This window comes from Saccostrea echinata, unplaced genomic scaffold (assembly GCF_033153115.1).
Source record: "Saccostrea echinata isolate AGI-Se365-2 ecotype Australia unplaced genomic scaffold, CSIRO_AGI_Sech_v1 ptg000019l, whole genome shotgun sequence".
Classification (NCBI taxonomy): Eukaryota; Metazoa; Mollusca; class Bivalvia; order Ostreida; family Ostreidae; genus Saccostrea; species Saccostrea echinata.
Window position 1 is genome coordinate 1,620,375 of NW_026889768.1, and position 22,851 is coordinate 1,643,225.

The window sequence follows — 22,851 nt, forward strand, 5'->3', positions numbered from 1 at the left end:
GACACAGGACCTTTCTTATGGGGAAAGTTGAGAATTGTGGGGAAATCTCTCGTTCCCCACAAATATGGTCATGGGTATTTTTGGATTCTACGTAGTCTACTGATAAAATTTAATCGATTTGTTTTCATTTTCGAAAAATTCCCCATAAGTCGGCAAAATTAACCCACATTCTGTGTTCTCACTGCACCGTAAAACGAATGTCTGGGGATGCTGGGAAATGTTCATTCGGAATGCAGCGGGGTTTAAACTGGTCCCCCTAACATCGTAAACTTTCAAAGGCTAACAAGGAGCGGAAAACCAACTTATTGCGGGTAATGGCGGCTCCGAGGTGACAGTCATGTGGTAAGTAGTTAGATTTTTTATTATTGATTAGACTTACAACAACCTGCTTAGCTTTAGACACGTAAATCATGCGTGAAGTAATGCATATAGTAGTACATGAAGTTCGTAGTAGAAAAGTAACATTTAAAACCATGTAGCAGTCTAGTCGAACTCCAAAAACAGCGTGAACTCCGAAAAAGAAGTCTTTGGCTCCATCATGCATTGCGGCAAAATGGCGTCCGATGTAAACAAACGATGGATTGTCGTTCGCTTTCTCCAAATATACGGCTGCATAATGGCTGTGATTAGTGCATATGTGACTATTTTAATTTTTGTTGAATGGATAATTACATTTATTAAATTATTTTGTGGATATTGACTTATTTATCGCTTCAAACTCTTGCATAAGAGTAAATTGGATGTACGACATCGAATTCAATACTGCCGGTAAGAATTATTTTCTTATTTGATTTATTGCCTCCTTGATTTGAATTTTATGTCGTTTCTACAATGAAGGTGCTTTTATTTGTTTTTGAAAACACCCAGCTTGTATTTATTTTAATCAGAAAATGCGTATTTTTCACCACGGAGCAGAGATATTCACAGGTTCATTTTTAGAAGACGTGTTGTGACCTTAATTTCTAGAAGAGTGGTCTTTGAAGTTCTATATTGATAGATAATAGTTTTAAAAATGTTTTCATAATAATATTTGTTTGTTTGTGATAAAAAAATCGGTAAATAACAATGGTAAGAACTTACGCGTTCAATTCAGCTGTCGTACACAAATAAAAAACCAGACTGCTAATTTATGTGTAAAATTCAGTCAAGTTTTGAACAGTTACAATATATATTGTCCCATTTTGCATATATATGTCTTTTATTATGCATATTTACTTCTCAAACATATCATTTTCTCTGTAATTGATCTGACTTCAAACGTCAACTTTGGAAGTAAATATCTCCTTTTTTGCAAATAAAATCAAAAATCTGACAAATACGATCTCTTCCGAAGTCTTTTATTTAGCATTTCTGAGTACTGGCATAATTGCCATACTTTCCAAAACTTTGCACGGAGAGTTTTTGTAGACCCATCATTTTTGCCGAAAAATCGCCATTTTTTGTGTGTGCGCGCATGCGCGGACTCTATTTTCGGAGTCTTTTTCAGTCTCAATTTCTTACTTCCGGAAACGCTGTTTTTGGAGTTCGTCTAGACTGTGTAGTGTAACGTGAAACTTTGGCCCACTTCAGACAGTGTCAGAGTCGTCGATTTTATTTTATAATGGTAACTGTTAATCCTGTTAAAAAAAAAAAGAATTTATATTCAATACTTTACCCCCGGGATCTGATAGGCGTTGGAAGGTTGTTCCTTTTTTTTTTTTTTTTTTTTTTGCAAATCATATGCCCATGTAGAAATATGTTTGATGGTGCGACCGTTAGCAGGTCCAGCACAATCAGTACATTTAGCTACGTGGCTAAAATTACCAACCGTAGCTTTATTTACCTACGTCAGGTAGCTTTATTCAGCTATTTCAAGGAAACTTCACAATTTTGCTTTTTATTTTAAAAAGACAAAAAACGGCAAGTAAATTTCTACTAATATTCATTCTAGGTATTATTTAAAAAGCAATCTAAAGCAGAGATAGCTTTAACATTGCTGCGTTTAACACTTTTAAGAAAAATATGTATTTCCATTGTTTGAGTAACTGTGTACCACCTTGTGTGCGATGAGGTGTGGATAAGTATGATTACTTCACATTGTGCTCATGTTAACCAAAACTGGTTTTCTTTGTTATTTCACTCAAGAAGTAACTGTTAGGTCACAAATTAACTGTTGTTTATAGCCCCAAAACTTTTAGAACTTTGATTGCAATTGCGCAGAAAAAGACACATCTCCATACTTGCCAACCTCCAACATGTAAAAATCTGGTCATGACCAGATTTGGAAAGTAAAAAATCTGGTCATATAACGCATAACGACATTCATGACACATTTACCATGATTAAATTAAATATATATGCATATATAAGCATTTGTGTATTGAGAATTATTTTATTAAAATGTGGCTTTAACTTAGAATGACAAAAAAATTTATATATATTGATTAAATTTACATGTTAGAAGAGCATTTAAGGTTTCATTATTCAGTATATTGACCTGAATTAAGTGTGCCTATTTTTTAAAGGAAAGTCTTTTCAGAATCTGCATTGCTGATTTGAAGTACATGGAAAGTTAAATGTGCTAAATTTGAAAGTATTCCAATTTTGATTTTGAAGTTATTTTTCCTCGAATTAATTTAATTAACAAGTGCTATTAAATTTACAGTTATGTCTACACTATCTTCAAACACTTTATTTTATCTAATGAAAGTTGTTTTCCAAGATTCCTTGATATGTACATAAATATCGTTTCTCTTTTACTTGGTTCAATTTGTTCCTGCTGGCCCTGATAATGACCTCGTTCTATCGGAAGCCATTTTAAATTGACTTCAAACTTTGATTTTTCAAAACAACTCTCAGGTAATTGTTTACACCTGCACATAATTCACTGGTACACGGCCTACTGAACATAGCCATCGGCATTGTTTACGTACTATATCCAAGCTTGGGTTGTAACTGGAAGTTAAAAGTGCAACCTAATTTATGAACCAAATCTGGAAATCAGGAGATTTTCGGGTTGTTCGACAAATATCGGGTGAAAAGCATGACCCGCCATGTCATAAAAAATAATCGGGTTAAGGGTCGAAAAATCGGGTGTAACCCGACGAAATCGGGTGAGTTGGCACATTTCCAAGAGTCCGAAGGACCTGCAACTTTCACTTCAATGTGCCAAGTGCATGGCAAAGGAACAGTTGCTAATCATTTTTTATCGACTTACGTCAGTCGTGGCTGAGATTCGAACTCACGACCTCCCGATCGCGGAGCATGCACTCTACCGACTGAGCTACCTTGAACAGTCTAAAGCTAAGAGAAAATAAGCCTTTGGGAATTTTATTTCAAGAGATGACATACATTTCCTATTATAGAATTTTTGCTGTCTAATAATCATATTCTGGATGAAAGAATACCCAATTGAAAGATATTATTAATCACATATTACTTGAGATTCTGCCCAGAAACCTATAAAATCTAATTATTATCCAGATTCAATAAAAGGTGGTGCAATTGATATGATATATTCCATGAAAAGATATAAGTTTACCAGTACTAGTATTCAGGTGTGAAAAAAAATATTAGTCGATTGATAAATCTGTCTTTAATTTAATTACTTGCTCTACCATGTCTACCAGTTGCGAAGTGTAGCAAGCTAAGTGGTAGAGCTTGTCAAAGCCACAAGCAGTTGGGCATGGACCTCCTCCCCCCTTTTCCATTTTTTTTTCTTGATAAATCTGGGTTGACATCTTTTTCATATTTTTGTATTCTAATATGTTATTGATAAATGTAACTCTTTTGTCTCAATAAGCTGTTTTTAAATATCTTGTTTTCTACTGATACATAAAAAGAAAGAAAAAATTAAATATTCACTTTTATTTACAGATAATGTGCCCTCCATAACTTACATGTATCTATATAAAGGTACAAGTTTATAAAATTTTCTTAGCTCTTGAAGATCCCTGTTTTCTATTTGTTGTTGGGAGTTTGTTGTTACTAATTTATAAAGGAAAAAAAGTTATCGGGAAACAGAGCAAAAAAAGTATTGATTTCTCAGAAAAAGGTGGGGGGCAGCCCCCTTGCCCCCTTCCACTCACATCATGTGTTTATGTACAAATGTATAACTTGTACAAATAAGAACAAAATTTGATTATCAAGTTCAGTAAAATATACTCGAATGTATCATTCAAATTACTCTTTTGACATGTTCCCTTAAGTGTAAAGTCTGCAGTTCAAAGTCTGCATGTTGTCAGGTGTCTGAGATTCGGAAAATGTTCAAGAGTGGGAAAGGGCGCTATACCTCTTTGCATACTTCATAAAACAAGCGCCTATGAAAAGCACTACAGTAAAGCACAAACATGTTTAATGAATTGACGCTTACAATCCCAGTGACTTTAAAATATATTATAAACTTCATACATATATGTAAAATAAATTATAACAAAGCATACTCATCTGTTTCTTACACTTCGATCAATATACATGTAAGCATGCTTCACTTTAGTTATAAATTTGCATCTAAAGAAGGTATTTCCCCTTCAGAACAAGTTATAAAAAAGCTTAAAGTCAGCATGATGATAAATCTCTTATGGAACATTGATAAATAATTAAGGATTTAAGATATTTATTTTTTTTTATATACATGTGTTAGTATGGTAGTATATGATACACAGCTTCTTTAATACTGGCTTGGGCTAGTGGGTTAAACTTGTACCTCAATGCAAGGACTAACCTAGGGGGCGACTGAGGCGAAATAGTCGCTTTTGAGCTCCAAACTTCGCCTGATTTCTGCTTTTTCCTAGCCATAATGCTCAGGTGAGCGATGTGGCCCCTGGGCCTCTTGTTTTTAAAAAGTTTAATAATGATCAATGTGTGCCACGTGCGTCAAGAAGTCTCCCTAGAATTTAAAACTTCTCCCTTATACATTTCTCTGAGGGACAAGTGAAGTCTCCCTAAATTTTGGGTCTAGGTTGGTCCCTGAATTGATAGAACACTGGACTGACATGCCAGAGATGGGTTCAAATTCAGTCATTCAAAGACACAAAATTATGTCTCTAGACTAGTAGTGTTATAATCTTATATATAAATATTGCTTTTTTAAAGGGTAGAGGTAGGATGATATACTGATAAACCAATACATACCAATATTTTCTGCTAAGATACGGTTTATGATATATGCATTGAAATATCAGTACGAAACGATACATGAACAACCTATCAAAAAATTGAAAATGGCCGCTTTTACCAAGTGAAGAGATGATATTGGTATTGTAAACGCTCTTTACAACTAATAAGTCGTAGATAAGAGGGAAAACATTTTCACTCTTGAGCATCCTCGGAAGATGGTTAGGTACTGTACATAGAAAAGTTCAGTTTGTAAAGCTTCAGAAAGTATCTTTGTAAAGCATCAGAAAGTATCGTTTCCACAACAGTTTATATTATTAGTTAGTGTCCATCTGCACTAACAGCCAGTAACAAAGCATGGATTCTCAAATTTCATTAAAAAGAATTTGAAATTTTGAAACAAATTGGAAATTACCCTTACTGGAGAAATTGGGAAAATCAGCCGGGGTCTGGGGACCACTGTCACTGGACAAGCCCTGCTGTGGGGGGCCCAATTTCAGCATTTTAATGACCAGTTAGAGTGCATAAAATAGCAAAGTAAAACATAGTCTGAAAATTTTTATAGAAGAAAAAAAAATATTTGTGCTTTTCATTATTGTAAGGGGAATTTTGTACTCATCAAAAGGGGAAAATGGGATATTAAGGGAAATTTTCTCTTGAGGAAAAATAAGTCCGAATATCGGTAGTAAATATGCCCTAGAATATTGTTTTGTAAATTTTTAGTCAATGAAATTGATGAACTTCAAGTATCAGTTTCAAAGCACATTTGATTTGGTTTGTTTATTGTTTAATGTCCTTCTGGAGAATTTTTCACTCATATGGAGACGCCACCACTTGCCGGTGGAGAGCTGCAAATTTTGACCTATGCTTGGCACTCATTGCCATTGAGCAGTGAGGGATCTTTTTCGTGCCAGCACCTACTGCGACACGGGACCTTGGTTTATACGGTCTCATCTGAAGGACCGGTTTCCACGTCCCACAGTGGGATTCGAACCTGCGAAGTAAGGATCAACTCCTTACTCCGCAACTCTAGAGCAAACGCTCTAACCACTGTACCACATGGGCGACCACATTTGGTTTGATATAGAGTGATATAGAATCTTGATTTTTTTGTCAAGTAGACAAATATTGAAATAAAATACTAAATTTTTGTGTCACCTGCAGAGCAGAGCGGCACTAAGAGATCAATTTACCAGGTGTCTGTCTGTCCGTCTGTCACACCCTATATCTCAAGATCTGTAAGAGGTATGGATTTGATATTTTGCACATATATTGCTTGGCACTATGGCTTTTGTAAATTACCATGGTTACCGACCTCTTGACCTTTGACTTCTTTTCAAAATAGTTCATAGGGCCGATTTACAGCATATTTTTGACATTTAAAAGGTATTTCTATGCCATTTAGCATGTGCACTGTTTGTTGTAACACAATATGAAAAATACCAGCATTACAATCCACTTGACCTTGACCTTTGACCTACTTTACAAAAAATACCTTGGGAGTTAAGGTTAACTTATGACTTTTGAAATTGAGTGACAGGATTTTGATATTTAGCATTTATACATGTTTATGAGCTCATGATACTGTAATTTGAATCTGTATGATATTCAGTTACCACATAAACTTATATTTTAATAAAATACTATGCAAATACATCGGGACAAGGTATTCCACAATGGATCATGTTAAGACTGACAATTGCTGTAAAGATAGACTGAAATCTCTTTTGGAGGATTATTGGAAACACATTTAGCTCATGATAAAGTACTTTGAAACTGTATGAAATTCAGTTAACTCACATGTAAATACAATGAAAATACATTGGGATCAGTATTCCACAATGGATTGTGTAGAGTGACAATTGCAGTAAGGACGGGCTGAAATCTGTTTTTGAGGATTAATTGTTGGAAATATGTATTAATAAAATGATAAAAAGATATTTCTAATAATTTCAATTAAATTATTCATTTGAGGGTTAAAGAACCATATATTCTTTGATTGTCAGATTCTATCTGAGTCTTATACTATCTGTGGGTGCAGTTTTTCTTTGCAGGGAAATGCATGAACTATCATGCTAAAAGTAAATAAAAAACTGACCAATTTTAGATTTTTTTTTCACCTTTAAGGAAGCTACAGAGTAGGCAACACATGTTCCTTTAAACACTCTAGTTTTAATTTTATAGTTTTCATATATATTTATTATAATATCGAGATATTTATCATATCATGTTATATGTATTGAGATACGTATTGTATCACAAGATCTACCTGTTTTGTCCCACCCCTTTAAAAATGTTTGCTTTTGATGAACTTTATTGCTTTGACGATGATCATTCATCTTTTTTGTACTGTTTTCGCTTTTCACGTTTTTTTTAAAAAATACATGACGTAGTGGTATAATTTAAAGATTGTGACCCCTTGAACTTTTGAGATTTAAACCTTTTCTAAAAAAAAATTTGAAATATTGTTCATGTCAATAATAAATAAAGTTGCAGACTGGTGCAAATTTAAGTATCATGTACACCATGTACACAACAGGTCTTCCCGGTTCTTCTTTTCTTCTTCAGTGAGTACCTGTATTATTCAATCCCAGATGTTGGACTTGATCTCGCCCCTCCAGAAAAAGCAAAATGTCTTTTAAAACTATCTAAGTTGATGCAAAGATTACAAATTATATTTTATTTCTTAAGTGTGTTGAGACAGGGTTAGTTGTATTGAGAGCTCTGACAAATTATATTTGCTATTCGGGTCAAAAATCGGTATTGAGTGATGTAGCTCATAGACTTTTCTTGTAATCATGGGTAAAAATATACACATATACTAATGAAAAACTATTATTGCAGATTTTGGAGTTTTCACAACAAGAGCAAACTTAAGGCAACTTTCTTCTTGAAAATGTTGGAGACTGAGACGCAGATTTTAACAGACAACTCTGCATGGAATTGGAGGATAAGAGTATATAACTGAATGCATTCTGTCTGGATTTCTGTATGGTGACAGAAGGCTTTGGTAAGTCAAGATAACTGTAAAAGATCATAAGTAAACAATTATCATTTTGAAATCTATGCTTCCATTACCATAAAAAAATATTCACTGACCTCATTTGCTGACCTCATGGTTATTCAGTCTTTGAAATGTACTTTTTTGTTTTCAATTGATCTTACTTGAAAGGAAACTCAAATTAAATTTGTGCTAATTTTAGCCCTTTTTTTTCAAATGAAACCCTAAGTCACTCAAATAAACTATTTTCTATCTGCTTTTGTCCATCCTTCTTTAACATTTGAATATTTTTAGCTTCTTCTCTGGAACCGATGAACCAATTTCAACCAATTTTAGCAAAGAATATCTAGTATGATGAAGGGGAACAAAAATTGTGAATTTCATTATCTCTGCCACCCCCTCCCTTTGGGCCTGAGGGATGGGGCTAAACCCATTAAAACTATTGCAATCTTTAAAAATCTTCTTTTTTTTTACTCCTGGAAATCAAGCAGTTGAATTGCTGCCATGGTTGAATAAGCATTAAGCCCTCGATCAAAATTTTGAAATTCATTGCCCCAAGGTCAGGGGTTCCGGTGTAAGGGTGGCACTCCATTGATTAAATATGGTGAAAATGCATTATTTCTTTGAAAATATTCTTCTCTGCTCCTGGATATGAAGCAGACAGACTAAGTACAAAGTTATGATGAGCACCTCTTCCAAAATTATTAATTTCATGACCCTTGGATAGAGGGTTCTAGTGTTAGGATGGGGCTTTAATGATAATTACATGTATAGTTAAAATGCATTAATTCTTTTGAAAATCGTCTTCTCTGTCTCTGATTATTAAGGGGAAAAAAACTAAGTGCAGGTTATAATGAGCAAGGGTGCTTCTTCAAAAATTGTGAATTTCATAGCCCCCAGGATGAGAGGTTGGAGGGTGTGGTCTATGGATAATACAGGTATAGATTTCTTTGAAAATTTCTTTTCTGCTCCTGAGTATTGAAAACAATACTAAGTTCATGGTTATGATGAATAAAGTCGCCTTTTCCATAATTATGAATTTTATTCCCCAAGGGGTCAGTAGTTTTGGTGTTAGGGCAGGGCCCTATTGGTTATATAGTGAAAATGCATTATTTCTCTGAAAATCTTCCTTCTTTGATCATGTGCATCAGGTTACCAATCTTACTACATAGTTATGATGAGTAAGAGTGCCTCTTTTAAAATTGTGAATATCATGGCCACTTGTTCTGGTGCTAAGGCATGGTTCTATTGAATATACACTGAAAATGCATTAATTTTTTGAAAATCTTTCTTGCTTCTGGGTATAAAGCAGATAAACTGAGCCCTTGGTTATATTAATCAAGGGTACCTCTTCCAGATTTGTGAAATTTGGGTCAGCAGCTCTTATGTTTGAAGATGGGGTGGTCTATTGAATTTGTATAGTGAAAATTCTTTAATATTTTTGAAAATCTTTTCTTCTCCTAGCTATTAAATAGACAGACCATAAAATGGCAAAGTGCCTCTTCCTGAGTTCCAAAATTATGAATTTCATGGCCCCAGGGTCAGGTTTTTTTTCTTTCTCTTGCCCTTAGATTTAGTTTTGCTCAAATCATGACCCCTGGGGGCTGGGTAGGGCAGGACCACAATGGGAAATCAAAGTTTTACAGAGGAATATATTGCAAAAGATCTTTAAACATCTTCTTCTTGAGAACAGCAAAACCATGAGTAGTCATATTCATATGGGAGCATCCTCAGGTAGCACATATTTAAGTTTGTTCAAATTGTGAAACCCTGAGGTAACAGTTGAGTGGGGCCACAATTTTGGATCAAAGATTTACATAGAAAAACATAGGAAAAACCTATAAATAAAAATTAGCTGTTCAAGAAAATAAAGCCTTGGTTAGTCATATTCATATGGTTGCATCTTCAGGTAGATTCAAGTTTTTTTTTTCAATCATGATCCCTTGGGGTATAGAAATGGCGTAAAAAACCTATGCAGAGTGTTTAAATGCCTTTTAAAATTAATTCTGATGTAGAATTTTTTTTTATTTATCAATCAGACATTCAGCTGTATAATACACTGTAGTGTACATACTGATGCATCAGTTGAAAAAAGTCTTCTCTCAGTATGTCATTTTTAGCTCACCTGAGCTGAAAGCTCAAGTGAGCTTTCCTGATCACCTGTTGTCCGTCTGTCCATCTGTCCGTCTGTGAACTTTTCACATTTTCAACTTCTTCTCAAGAACCACTGGGCCAATTTTAACCAAAATTGGTACAAAGCATCCTTGGGTGAAGGAGTTTAAATTGTGAAAATAACTGACCAAGCCCCCTACCAAGGGGAGATAATTAAGAGAAGACAAAAATAGGGTGGGTCATTAAAAAATCTTCTCAAGAACCACTGAACCAGAAAAAAACAAAACTTATGTGGAAGCATCCTTGGGTAGTGTAGATTCAAAATTGTTCAAATCATGACCCCCGGGGGTAGGGTGGGGCCACAATAGGGAATCCAATTTTTACATTGAAATATGTAGAAAATATCTTTAAAAATCTTCTTCTCAAGAACCACTTTGCCAGAAAAGCTGAAACTTATGTGGAAGCATCCATGGGTAGTGTAGATTCTAAATTGTACAGATCATGACCCCCAGGGGTAGGGTGGGGCCACAAAAATGAATCCAAGTTTTACATTGAAATATGTAGAAAATTTCTTTAAAAATCTTCTTTTCAAGAATCACTTGCACAGAAAAGTTGAAACATATGTGGAAGCATCCTGGAGTAGTGTAAATTCTAAATTGTTCAAATCATGACCCCCAAGGATAGGACGGGGCCACAAAAGGGAATCCAAGTTTTACATTGAAATATGTAGAAAATATCTTTAAAAATCTTATTTTCAAGAACCAATGGGCAAAAAAGCTGATTCTAAATTGTTCAAATCATGACCCCTTGGGGTAGGGCGGGGCCACAATAGGTATTACAAGGGGGAAAATCAGATAAAGAAAAGCAAGGCCAAAATTACTCAGGTCAGCGTTGTGGCCCATGGGCCTCTTATTAATTTTACCCTAAAAAATAAGCACTGTTTATATGATGTTACCCATTGCACAATATGTTGTTAATGATGAGTATGATGAGGGTAACATTACTACTGACTTGTTAAATGCATTAATAAATTCCAAAGGTTTCATGATTCAGTCATTCAGAACAGATCACTTTAACCTCCAACTTACTTCAGCCAAAATTCTTTGTGAAGATATAACCATGTTGATAAATATTGAATTATCAGAAAATTTTACAATATGTACTAATAAATGATTGATTATAATTGAGAGTAATCAATTGGTTTAAGTTAAATCCATCAATGATTAAATTAACACCTATACCCCTATGATTTATAACTTTTACCTCTCTTTAATCAACTTTTCAGTCTATGCGAAAGACATCAGACCGTCGAACCTGACCGATGTGCAGTGCTTCTGGCCTGATGTGTCAATTTTTACACCGGACCGGAACGTTTGATGTCTCAGTGTTCGGTTTTGAGCTTAACTATTTCGACGCAGTCATTTCAATGTTTTTTTTTTATTAGTAAAAACTGTTGTACAATTCCAAATACGTAATTAAATGTCATTAAAACTGCATGGACTCTACAGAATTATGTGGGAGCGATCCCTGGTAAAAGAAAAGCTGTTAGGCCTACTCAAGAGGTTTTTTGGTCTGACAAAATTTGGTTCAGTCCTTTGTATTCATTGCATTAATTAAAAATTACACAGGACTGAATGTCCAGTGTGGTCCAAAAAACTTTCGCATAGACTGACTTATAAGTTCTGAATTGAAAACAGTTTTATGCAAGAAAAAATAAAAATTTGCAATAAAATTCTAATTTAAATCTAGTTAAGGAAAACTCTCTATGCAGCATATCAAACATGTTCGATGTGCATTGATTTAGAGGACTTAATTATGAATATTATTTAGTTTCAGTACATTTATATTATGATTGATTCTTTAAATTTTAGATTTGGTAGATATTTATTGAAAAAAATAATTTTTATCTTTTATGTAAATCTATAGTAAAATAATGCATTGCTCCAAAAGCCAGTAGTGATAAATATTCCTCACAAGTCAAAAGTGATAAATATTCCCCACAAGTCAACAATGATAATAAATATTCCCCACATGTCAACAATGATAAATAGTGATAAATATTCCCCATAAGTCAACAGTGATAAATATTCCCCACAAGTCAACAGTGATAAAAAGTGAAAAATATTCCCCACAAGTCAGCAGCACAGATACTTATGGATAGGACCCCCCCCCCCCCTCCCTTAGGACTTGGACTTTTTTTCAGAAATTATATTTATTACACTTATTTATCATGTGTACCATTGGAATAAATCTGTAAAACCCTAGAATAATCATTCCACACAAAAAATACCCCACTATACATTATAAGAGAGAAAGGTATGCCTCATCTTGTTTACATTGTTCCCCCTGCTGGTCTTTCTGGGTTTAAAAACATTTATTGGATGTATGGTGGTCGAAAGTGTTAAATTAGCCCCCCCCCCCCCCCCCCCCCCAATTTTTTTGGAGTTATTAAATTGTATGTTACAAAGCAAGCAAAGATGCAGTATTATTGGAGCTAGATTAGGTCACATTATGAGGTCACAATTTTTCATGGGGATAAAAAAGTTTCTGAAGAACAGCAGAGCTTAAATGACTCAAGTGAGCACTGTTGTACATTTGACATCTTTTAGAGCATCTTTATATTTAAGATTAGACTTAAGTTTATAGGAAGCTATTGATCTTAGGTTGAGTTGACTTCTTTTTCTCTTTGAAGATAATCAAGACAATCAAGAATTGGAGTGGCTAAGAATCAGATGGAGACCAAATGTCAGTTCACATGGAATACCAGGGTTTGCAAAGGAGGACATTGGAACTGGCTTAAGTATTCAAATTTCTGATGACAGTTGATGACAGAAGATGTCATACTTAGGGAAACATTAGATTAAATTACTTTGAATGGTAAGACTTGGTTATTATACCCTGTAAAGTTCAGTATATAAACAAGATATACTGTAAACCAACTTTGACTTGCCTGCAAGAAAGATCTGCAATTTTTGCCACCTTCATTACTTGCAAATATTTCTCATTGCAAACCAATCATAAGTTGTGACAATGTATTATGGTAGAATGTTTCCTTCACTGCAAAAATTAATGCTTACTGTTGCAGATGGATTTCAAGGTAAAGAATCCTGAATAAAAATTGTCGGGAATAATAGTTGGTTTACAGAATACATGATTGTGCAGTTGAACATAGGTATTTTGAACACTGATATCTCGAATACAGTGGATATGTGTGTAATTTTTAAGTCCCAATCACTTATTATATTTAATAAGTATTAAACCCTTAACATCTTGAATCCTCCCGATATCTCCAAGTTTTTCCACAGTTCCAATGATAGTTCGAGATAACAGGGTTTGAGTATCAGGGTTTGACATTTATTTTAACAAGTACTAGACATGTCAGGCTACCTTCCTTAATTTTTTACTAACCATAAAATCACTTGCCCTGATCAAACTTCTTTTAATTGCTTATTTTAATTGGTAACTTTTGAAACTATCTCTTATGCGTGTCAAGAATCTGACAGCCATTTTGAGACTGGTTCATTAATTGGGACATGAAAATTATGAGCCTTGAAGACATTCAACAAACTTTACTAAAATTATTATCCTAAATATTATTAAATACAGAAAGTGTTATTTGTTAAGTATTTATACCATATCAATACGTTTCAGCCCAGACTTGTCTACTACAGCTAAAAATAATACAGTGCTACCTCGGTATATTGCCCTCCATCATATTGCCACCCTCGCTTATTGCCAGGAATTCTTGAAGAACAGATTTCCCCCTGTATTAATACACCCGTTATAATGCCACCCCTGCTTATTGCCATCTGCCACTGGTTTTGGGAAACAAAAGGTCAAATTATGTAAGAAAAAATCCTTGGTAACAATGCCAATTATCTAGCTTGCGTCGGTAATTTGGACACCACACTCGTGCTTTGACAGTGGTTGCGGTGAAGCGACTTGCTGGACTAGGAATTCAGCTAGATTAAAGATAATTGTTGCATAAAACTCAAAATTAGCAATGTCTTTGGAGTGTGTTTATAAGATAGAAGAATTATTTCATCACAGTAATGGAAACGTAAAGCAAAAGAAAGCGTACAAATTTAGATTACAAAAAAAAGGATTGATCAACATTCGACCTATTTGATTGTATATCGCCAATTATTGCTTATCATGGATAATGCACAAAACCATAATAAATGCAAAAAATCATTTGCGTCCCCTTAGATTAAGAAGCCATTCAATAAATCAAAAAGGAAACCCCATATCTTTTTTTAGACTACTATAATTCTGCACATGAAAATATTAGGAGTATCGTTAGCCTATCATGGATAATGCACAAAACCATAATAAATGCAAAAAATCATTTGCATCCCCTTAGATCAAGAAGCCATTCTATCAATCAAAAAGGAAACCCCATATCTTTTTTTAGACTACAGTAACTATAATTCCGCACATGAAAATATTAGGGATATCGTTAGCCCTGAAATTTCCTTTATTTGTCGGGCATATATTGGTTTGATTGATAAATATCAAAACAGAATCAGAAGAGAAGTACGCAGGTATTAGCAAACATGTCATTGAGCATACATGTCTAATTTAACGGGTTGACGTGTTCTGACATGTGACTTACCTTCGTCAGTCATGATGCTTTACCAACTGAACATTTTAACCGATTCAGAAATTCTTGAGACGGTGAAATAATCTACTTTTAATTCAGATGACATTAATGATAATTCTCAAAAACTTTTTTTTATACCAAGAGGCTATAACGGCCACTGACATCTTTGTCATCGGGTTATTAAATTCTTATTCAACATGTGCATGACGAAAGGAAATTGATGTGTTCAATATTCTGATATTTTTATTGCTTTTCAGTCAAAATATTGTAAACAAAAAGAAAAAAAAATAATAATGACTTTTTTTTCAAAAAGAAATGAGAGCTGCCCTTATATCATGTGACATAAATAGATTGTAACGGATATAAATTACGTAATCTACATGTATTTATTTTGTTTTGATTACCCATTGAATTGTAATTTATGGCAGAATATGTTATATTGCCACCCTCGCTTTAATGCCAAAATCTGTCTTGGACAAAAGTTGGCAATGTACTGAGGTAGCACTGTATTATAAAAAAATTTTATGGCTAAAAATAACAATTGTGTTATGAAGGGAATTTCAACTTACAGAGCAATGGTTGTGTTTACATTTGTAAAAATAAGATATTTTTTTTTTTACAATTTTGAATATATTTATTCAAAAGACTGAAATGGAATTAACAGTTATCAACCTGACCAAAAGGTCTAGTTCACATACATTGCACACAACCATACCATTCATTTAACCAAGTTGGTCTGATGTGCCTTAGTGTTAAACCCTGACTGTATTATTTATAGATGGCAAAGTTCTTCATTTCAGATTACTGGTTAGCCATTTTTGGGAGACATGTATCAGTACTATAAAGACATTTATAGATAGGTCTATAAATACAATGCATCAGAATACATTTTTATGACATGAATATGGTCAGGACATATAGAGTTTGTCATGTCTATCTTCTGTCTTTCTGTCCCTCCGTTATGCTTTGTATTTAGCACAGTTTAAAGCTCAGTTTCAAAGAAACTATGATAGGATCTTTTTATCAAACTTCATATGCTGATACATTTGGAGGAGAATTATTCAACTGCATCAACATTTCATGATCATGACCTTTCCTTTGACCTTGACTTACTTTTCTTAAATTAGTGTTTAGCTCAGTTTTAAAGAAACTCTTCAAGATATTTTTTATCAAACTTCATATGCTGATACATAATGAAGTAAGCTATTGAACTGCATCAACCATTTTTTACTTTGACCTTGCCAATTGCCAAAAAATTGCCAATGACCTGCTTGGAAACATTGATATTTTTTGTTAATTCAGATTTTTCTGCCCCCGCCATAAAATGGCCAGGGGAATATAGTGTTACTCTGTTCTGTCATTCCATTATTATTCACTTCCCGTTCATTATCTCTGCAACAGTTGGACACATTCAACTCAAATTTGACATATGGATATGTCATTTGAAAATGCAGGTCAAGGTCAAATTTGGTTATGGTCCGATGATTTTTGACAGAGTTGTTTGTCTTGAACTTAGAAAAAAATAAGAAATGTTCAGTTTCCACTCTCTTACTTTTGTAGGGATGTATGTATAAGGTTGAAATTGCATATGCTGGTATTTTTACCCAAAAATACAGGTCAAGTTCAAATTTGGTCATGGTCCAATGATTTTTGACAGAGTTATCTTTCTTGAATTTAGAAAAAATTAAGAAATTTTCAGTTTCTGCTCTCTAACTTTTGTAGGGATGTATGTATAAGGATGAAATTTTTTTACCAGAAAATACATGTCAAGTTTAATTTAGTTATGTCCCCTGAACTTAGAAAAAAAATCTTTTGTGCAAACAAAGAAGAAGGTATGGTTTTAGCTTTATTGTGCCCTAAAAAATTAATGTTTTCAAAAAGTTTTGAAACTGGCTTAAATATTAGTTGAGTATATGACTGTAATAAATCAGGAAAGAATATAGCATGATGGAGTACCATTCTGGATATATGACATCATTAATTTGATGCATTTCTCTATTTTAAACAGAAAAAGCCTCAAAATGACCCATTTCAAGGGTTATTTTCCTTAAGAAAATAGTGTCCACAGCCGTCGCCCACGTTAATTTTTAGATATGTTGTGTAAAATTCTTTGAAAAATCACATATCTCAAAATTTTTGTGGGCGATGCCTGTGGACAATATCATCTGAAAGAAAATTCCATTGAAAATTGATGTCTTCTGCAACTTTTTAAGAAAATACGGGAAAATGCACAAGTTTATGACGTCACAATTAGCATTTGGAAGGTCATGTGAGAAAAAAGATTTGTATGATCTTTCTGCATGAATTTCAATAATTCAAAAAGCATGTGTTTTAATTTTTTACATCACTTTTATTTTTAAAGAAAAACACAGGGCAAGATTTGTATTGAAACCGTACCTTGTTCTTTAAAACTGAATTTGGCATTTGAAACTTATTTAACTGTCTGCAGAGTCATTTGTGGCATTCGACACATCTAGTTCATACAATATATACAATTCAGGACATTTCAAGAAATGTTAAAAATATGACATTTAAGGGGGGGGGGGGGGGAGGATTTATATAGCTCTTTTCATGTTGCATTACTAATATACCCTCGGCTGAGCTTTCATGTCCTATGGACATCTTTCTTGTCTTTTCATTCTGTGAGATTTCTAATATTTAAGTTTTTAATATGCTTATCATTTGAATGCCTTCCAAGTTCATGATTTTGTAGTTGGTATTTCACAAATACTCTGTGCCATTTGACAAACTTAGAATACTGCCAAATGCATTTGGTGAGGGGTGTGCAATTACAAAAATTGGCAACTAGTTGTATTTTTTGTTGATATTTCCTACATTGCTTTAAATGCTCATGACAGATGCTTTCTTTTCAGATATAAAAACATCAAACGACGGGGGAAAAAAGAGGACTGCCTATTTCCGATATATCGATCTCTTCACATAGCAACACCCAAAGCACTACCATCAAAAAATTAAAATCAATATTTAGGAAGAAAAAATGAAGACATTGATCATAAAGAAAAGAAATAGGAAGAGTTTTGAATATTATGTCAAGTTGTCAACAACAACACAGATCTGGAAATGGATTTTCTTGCCTCATAATTTATATTAAGTGCATGTTCATGCATGACTTTTGATATAACTGTGTTCTCTGTATCACAATTCCTCCATCATGTATACATGTAGAGCAAGGGCAATGTTGCAGCCATCACATCTTGTGTAACACAGCAAAACAACTTTTTATTGTTTGGATTTTAAATGCTTATGATTATACTTAAAATTGCAAGAAAAAGGACTGTACCTGTGTAAAGTACAATGCAGCAATATACAAAAAAGATTGTCAAACAATATTTTTGTCTTTGTCATTTGTGTCATACTGGTATACACTTATGTATTGGAGCATGAGAAATCAAAAAAAAAAAATAAATAAATAAATAAATAAAAATAAGTAAATAAAATATTTCTTGATTTAAAGATGAAGAAAGTTTTGGGAAGTCTTGGAAATAGTGTTTGAAAGGTATATATTAACTATGTTGTGTATAAATCTGTACTTTTGTTAAATCAGAGTGCATATTTCTTTAGATAACTAAAAGAACTTGATAGAGCAATTTATCAGGTAATCATCCAATAAGTAATGCATTCATTTCATCTATATTTTGAGAATTTAAAGAATTTTTATATCAGTGGAAATAATTCCTTATCTTTATACAGTCATGTATGTACAAATGCTTTCATGATGAAATGACTATGCAAAGAATGGAATAAAACAGGTCACTGTCTTGAATTGTTTACTTTATGCATTCATATCCAAGTTGGCCTGTGTGGAAGGAGAAGGGTTCATGAAATAGTATCCTTAAGGAGTATATACAGTACTTAAAAATGTTGAGCAAAATTTCTTTACTTGCATGTTGCCAGACATGATTAATTAATTATGAGTGTGAGGTTACAAGCTGTAAATATAATTCTTTTATATGAAAATAATTTTAACTACTAACTTCAATTGTAAATATCATGTAACCATGACACTTGTAATTGTCATGATCCCAGCAAGCACTTTGGTGTGCTGAAATGTATCAATAATAAAGAAAAAGGTGGGAAATTTGTCTTGGAAAAAAAGGAACATATTACAAGGATTATTAAGAAAAAATAATATGAAAGAAAGCAAAGGTCATCACTATTATTATGTGAATTAATAATCTTAGCTCTCTGATTGGCTGAGATCCAACATGATAGAAAAAATACAACATGAGCATTAAGTTCACCTGCACGTGACTTTCCAGGTGAAAATATTATACTTATTGCTGTTTTTGATGTCAATACGATGATTTAGACACCCGAGGAGTACATTATTCACTGAGCCCGAAGGGCGAGGTGAATATTGAAGGGCGAGGTGAATATTGTACTTCGAAGGTGTCTAAATCATCGTATTGACCTCAAAAACAGCAATAACTGTTTTATTATATGATTATCTATTTTTGGTCCAATGTAGAATAAATAATTCCTTATATTGACCTGGAAATAATTCCTTATATTGACCTGGAAGGTCACGTGCAGGTCAATATAACGTAGTATTTTTCTAACATTGTTGGATCTCGGCCAATCAGAGAGATGGGAATTATTCAATCATATAATAAGAATTTTTAGCTGCAATAATGTAGCCCTCTCCAATATTTTTCATCTGATTTAAAAAAAATATCGGAGAGGGCTACATTGTTGCAGTTAATGAATTTTGTCTACATTGGACTAAAAAATAAATTGAGAACTTCCTAATTGATAAAATTAGAACTGAAAAGTTATTTCACCCGTAGAGGGAGGGGGGCACTTTTTTCTGAACGATGTCTACTATCGGTTAAGTATAAAATGTTCGTGGAAAGGCTTTTTGCTCTCCCCTCTCCCTTTTTGATACAGTATGATATTGTCACAGGCGACATTATGTACCTCCTATAATTCCACATATTGTCATCTGTCGGTATATCTTATTGCAGGCGACAACAAAATTTGCGTACCCTGAATGCACATATTATGATAATGCTGGTGATAAAGATGATGATACTGATGAGGAAAGTTAAGAAGGCTTGGTAGCAGACAGGTTGTACATACATGTACATATCTCTTTAATTTGAAATATCTGAAATATCTATCTAAATTGCATCCTACTATTAATTTAACTTTTTAAAATTACACTGATATCCAATGCTTTTGAAGATTTAATCACATACATGTAGCTTCTATGGAGGCAGGTTTATTGAGAAGACTTTTAATCAAAAGGGTCATGGACCACAAGGCTTACTGAGAAACTTTTGGCCTGTTGTTCTACATTAAGATCCCCCCCCCCCCCAATATACACTGTACATGTATTCAGATGTAAATTTCTGATCGCCTTTTGTGACCCAACCCAATATACAGCGGACGTGATTTGATAAAAAAAAAAAAAAATGAATATTTCTAGTCTCTACCATTGGATTTTTCCTCTTTAGTACGGTTCCTTATGGCTTTGCTGTTCTTTTAAAATCTACACCAAGTAAGGAAGCTTCCACACAAGTTTCAGCTTTTTTTTTTTTTTGGTCTTGTGGTTCTTTTTGTTTTGTTTGTTGTTTAACGTCCCTCTCGAGAAGTTTTCACTCATATGGAGACGCCACCACTTGCCGGTGGAGAGCTGCAAATTTTGTCCTATACTCGGCACTTACGGCCATTGAGCAGTGAGGGATCTTTTTCGTGCCAGCACCTACTGCGACACGGGACCTCGGTTTATACGGTCTCATCCGAAGGACCGGTCTCCACGTCCCACAGTGGGATTCGAACCTGCGAAGTAAGGATCAACTTCTTACTTCGCGACTCTAGAGCAGACGCTCTAACCATGTCTTGTGGTTCTTGAAAAGATTTTAATGACCATACCATATCTTTGGCTTTTCTTGATTATTTTCCACAAAGAGTGATTTAAAAAGTCAATTGAGCATCCAGCTCAGTTGAGCCAAAATTTGGACCCCCCCCCCCTCGACCACCACCATAATTATATTGGCACATATATAAGAATAGCAAAAAATACTATCTAGATACATATCACTACTGAACTAAAAAACTATATATAATGACAACTGACAAAAGAGAATATTCAGGAATTCTGAAATCTTTGTAAATCATAGTCGTGTACAATGATCCTTGACAAAAAATTTTTACCACAAAATTTTCTCTTTTCTTTTTTGCGAGTAATTCTACTATCTGTCTGTCCGTCTGTCTCCCTCCGTGCGTGTTTGTGTGTGTCTTTTTGTCAATCTCTTCACGGCCCCAGTAAATATTCGCTATTATTACACGATTGAATAATTCCTATCTCCCTGATTGGCTGAGATTCAACAATGTAGAAAAAAAATGCTACGTTACATTAACATGCATTTGACCTTCCAGGTGAATGTAAGGATTTATTTTCTCTACATTGGTCAAAATATACATGTAGATCGGGAAATTGATACCAATAGTTTTGGAAAGCTATGTCACGTGCTACCGACTTCCACTCAGGTGAACATATCATTAGGGAATATATAATTTGGGGTGGGAATGGTTTTGGGGTGGAATGGACCCCCCCCCCCAACACTTTTTTGTGAACGTAAATTTTTTAATTTAATTAGAATAAAAACGTTCATTGAAAGGCTGGTCCCCAACTAATGGTTCTTAATACCCCACCCCTAACCCCACCAAACCCCAAATAAAATTAGAAGTAAATAGAATTCTATTTTCGTGGGGGCTAATCAAAGATTTTCCCTGATAATGCCCCTATTGTCCCCCCCCCTTCCCCCGCCAAAATCGATCCTATCAAAGAGCCTGACATTATTTTCTTCTCTCATTGCAATTGGCTAGTAACAAGTAAGATGGCATGAACTGCTTAAAGATTTTTATATCATTTCATCATTGAATTATATATTAAAACAATTATTGCTGTTTTTGAGATCAATGCGATGATTTAGCCACCTTAGATGTACAATATTCATCTCGCCCTTCGGGTTCAGTGAATATTGTACTCCTCAGGTGGCTAAATCAAAAACAGCAATAATAATTGAACGAAATAATTTATCGGCGACAAAATGTGCAAATGTTCAAAGTACATATTGTCGCCGACGACAGTATGTGCCGATGCTTGACTGTACGTTTAATTTATCGTACATTATGCAGAAGGAAAATAAGGAATTGTCGCCGGCGACAAGATGTACCGATGGACGACAATATGTGCAATGGGGGTAGGTACATATTGTCGCCGACGACAATACGAACAGAACGACAATATGTACAGTCACATTCCTTCACAAGAAATAAAATTTGGAATTTGGAAAAAAAATTTTTACCCCCACCCCCTCCCCCCAGGTTTCAAAATCGATGCAACGTGCCTGATATTTTTTTTTTCAATTGTATTAAAAATACAGAGTCAGAAATTCCAAATTAATACAACTATATAGTTATTTTTATTTTATCTTCAGCAATTGTAAACAAGAAAGGTTGCATGTTAGCTTAACAAGTTTGTATTTATTTATTCAATCATTGAATCAAATAATAAACAATTATACAGTTAAACTAATAGGTATCTCGAACATTGATATCTCTAATACCATGGATATGTCGAGGTGAGATGAGAGTCCCCAATTCTTTTTTCTATGCATTTTAACCCTAATATCTCGAATCCTCCGATGTCTCGAGGTTTTTTTCTTGGTCCCATGGAGGTCGAGATAGCAAAGTTTGACTGTAATGTTGTTTTTCCAAGTCAGTACGATGATTTATACACATATACAAGTTATACCCCCGCTCCGAATGAGAAGGAGGGGTATACTGTTTTACCCTTGTTTGTCTGTATGTCTGTCTTTTTGTCTATCTGTCGGTAACAAATTTTTGTCGCAGTTTTCTCAGCAACTACTCACCGCATATGCTTAAAATTTTAGCACACTCTTTCTTTAGGCATGTCATATGTTGGGATTCATTTTTGTACGAATCTGATGTCATGTTCTTGTTTATTCGTGCGTCTGTCTGTATCAAATTTCCGTCGCAGTTTTCTCAACAA

The 22,851-nt window shown here is 34.1% G+C and overlaps 1 long non-coding RNA gene across 2 annotated transcripts; it reads left to right on the top strand.

Annotated features, from left to right (window-relative positions):
• The first annotated feature begins 115 nt into the window (after window positions 1-115).
• On the top strand, window positions 116-13,041 carry LOC133189728 (uncharacterized). 2 transcript variants are annotated; one of them, XR_009721513.1, is made up of 3 exons: window positions 116-342; window positions 7,939-8,104; window positions 12,900-13,041. It is a non-coding gene; the product is annotated as an uncharacterized LOC133189728 (long non-coding RNA). The 2 variants fall into 2 exon arrangements; XR_009721514.1 differs by lacking the exon at window positions 116-342 and adding an exon at window positions 5,219-5,320.
• Window positions 13,042-22,851: the final 9,810 nt, after the last annotated feature.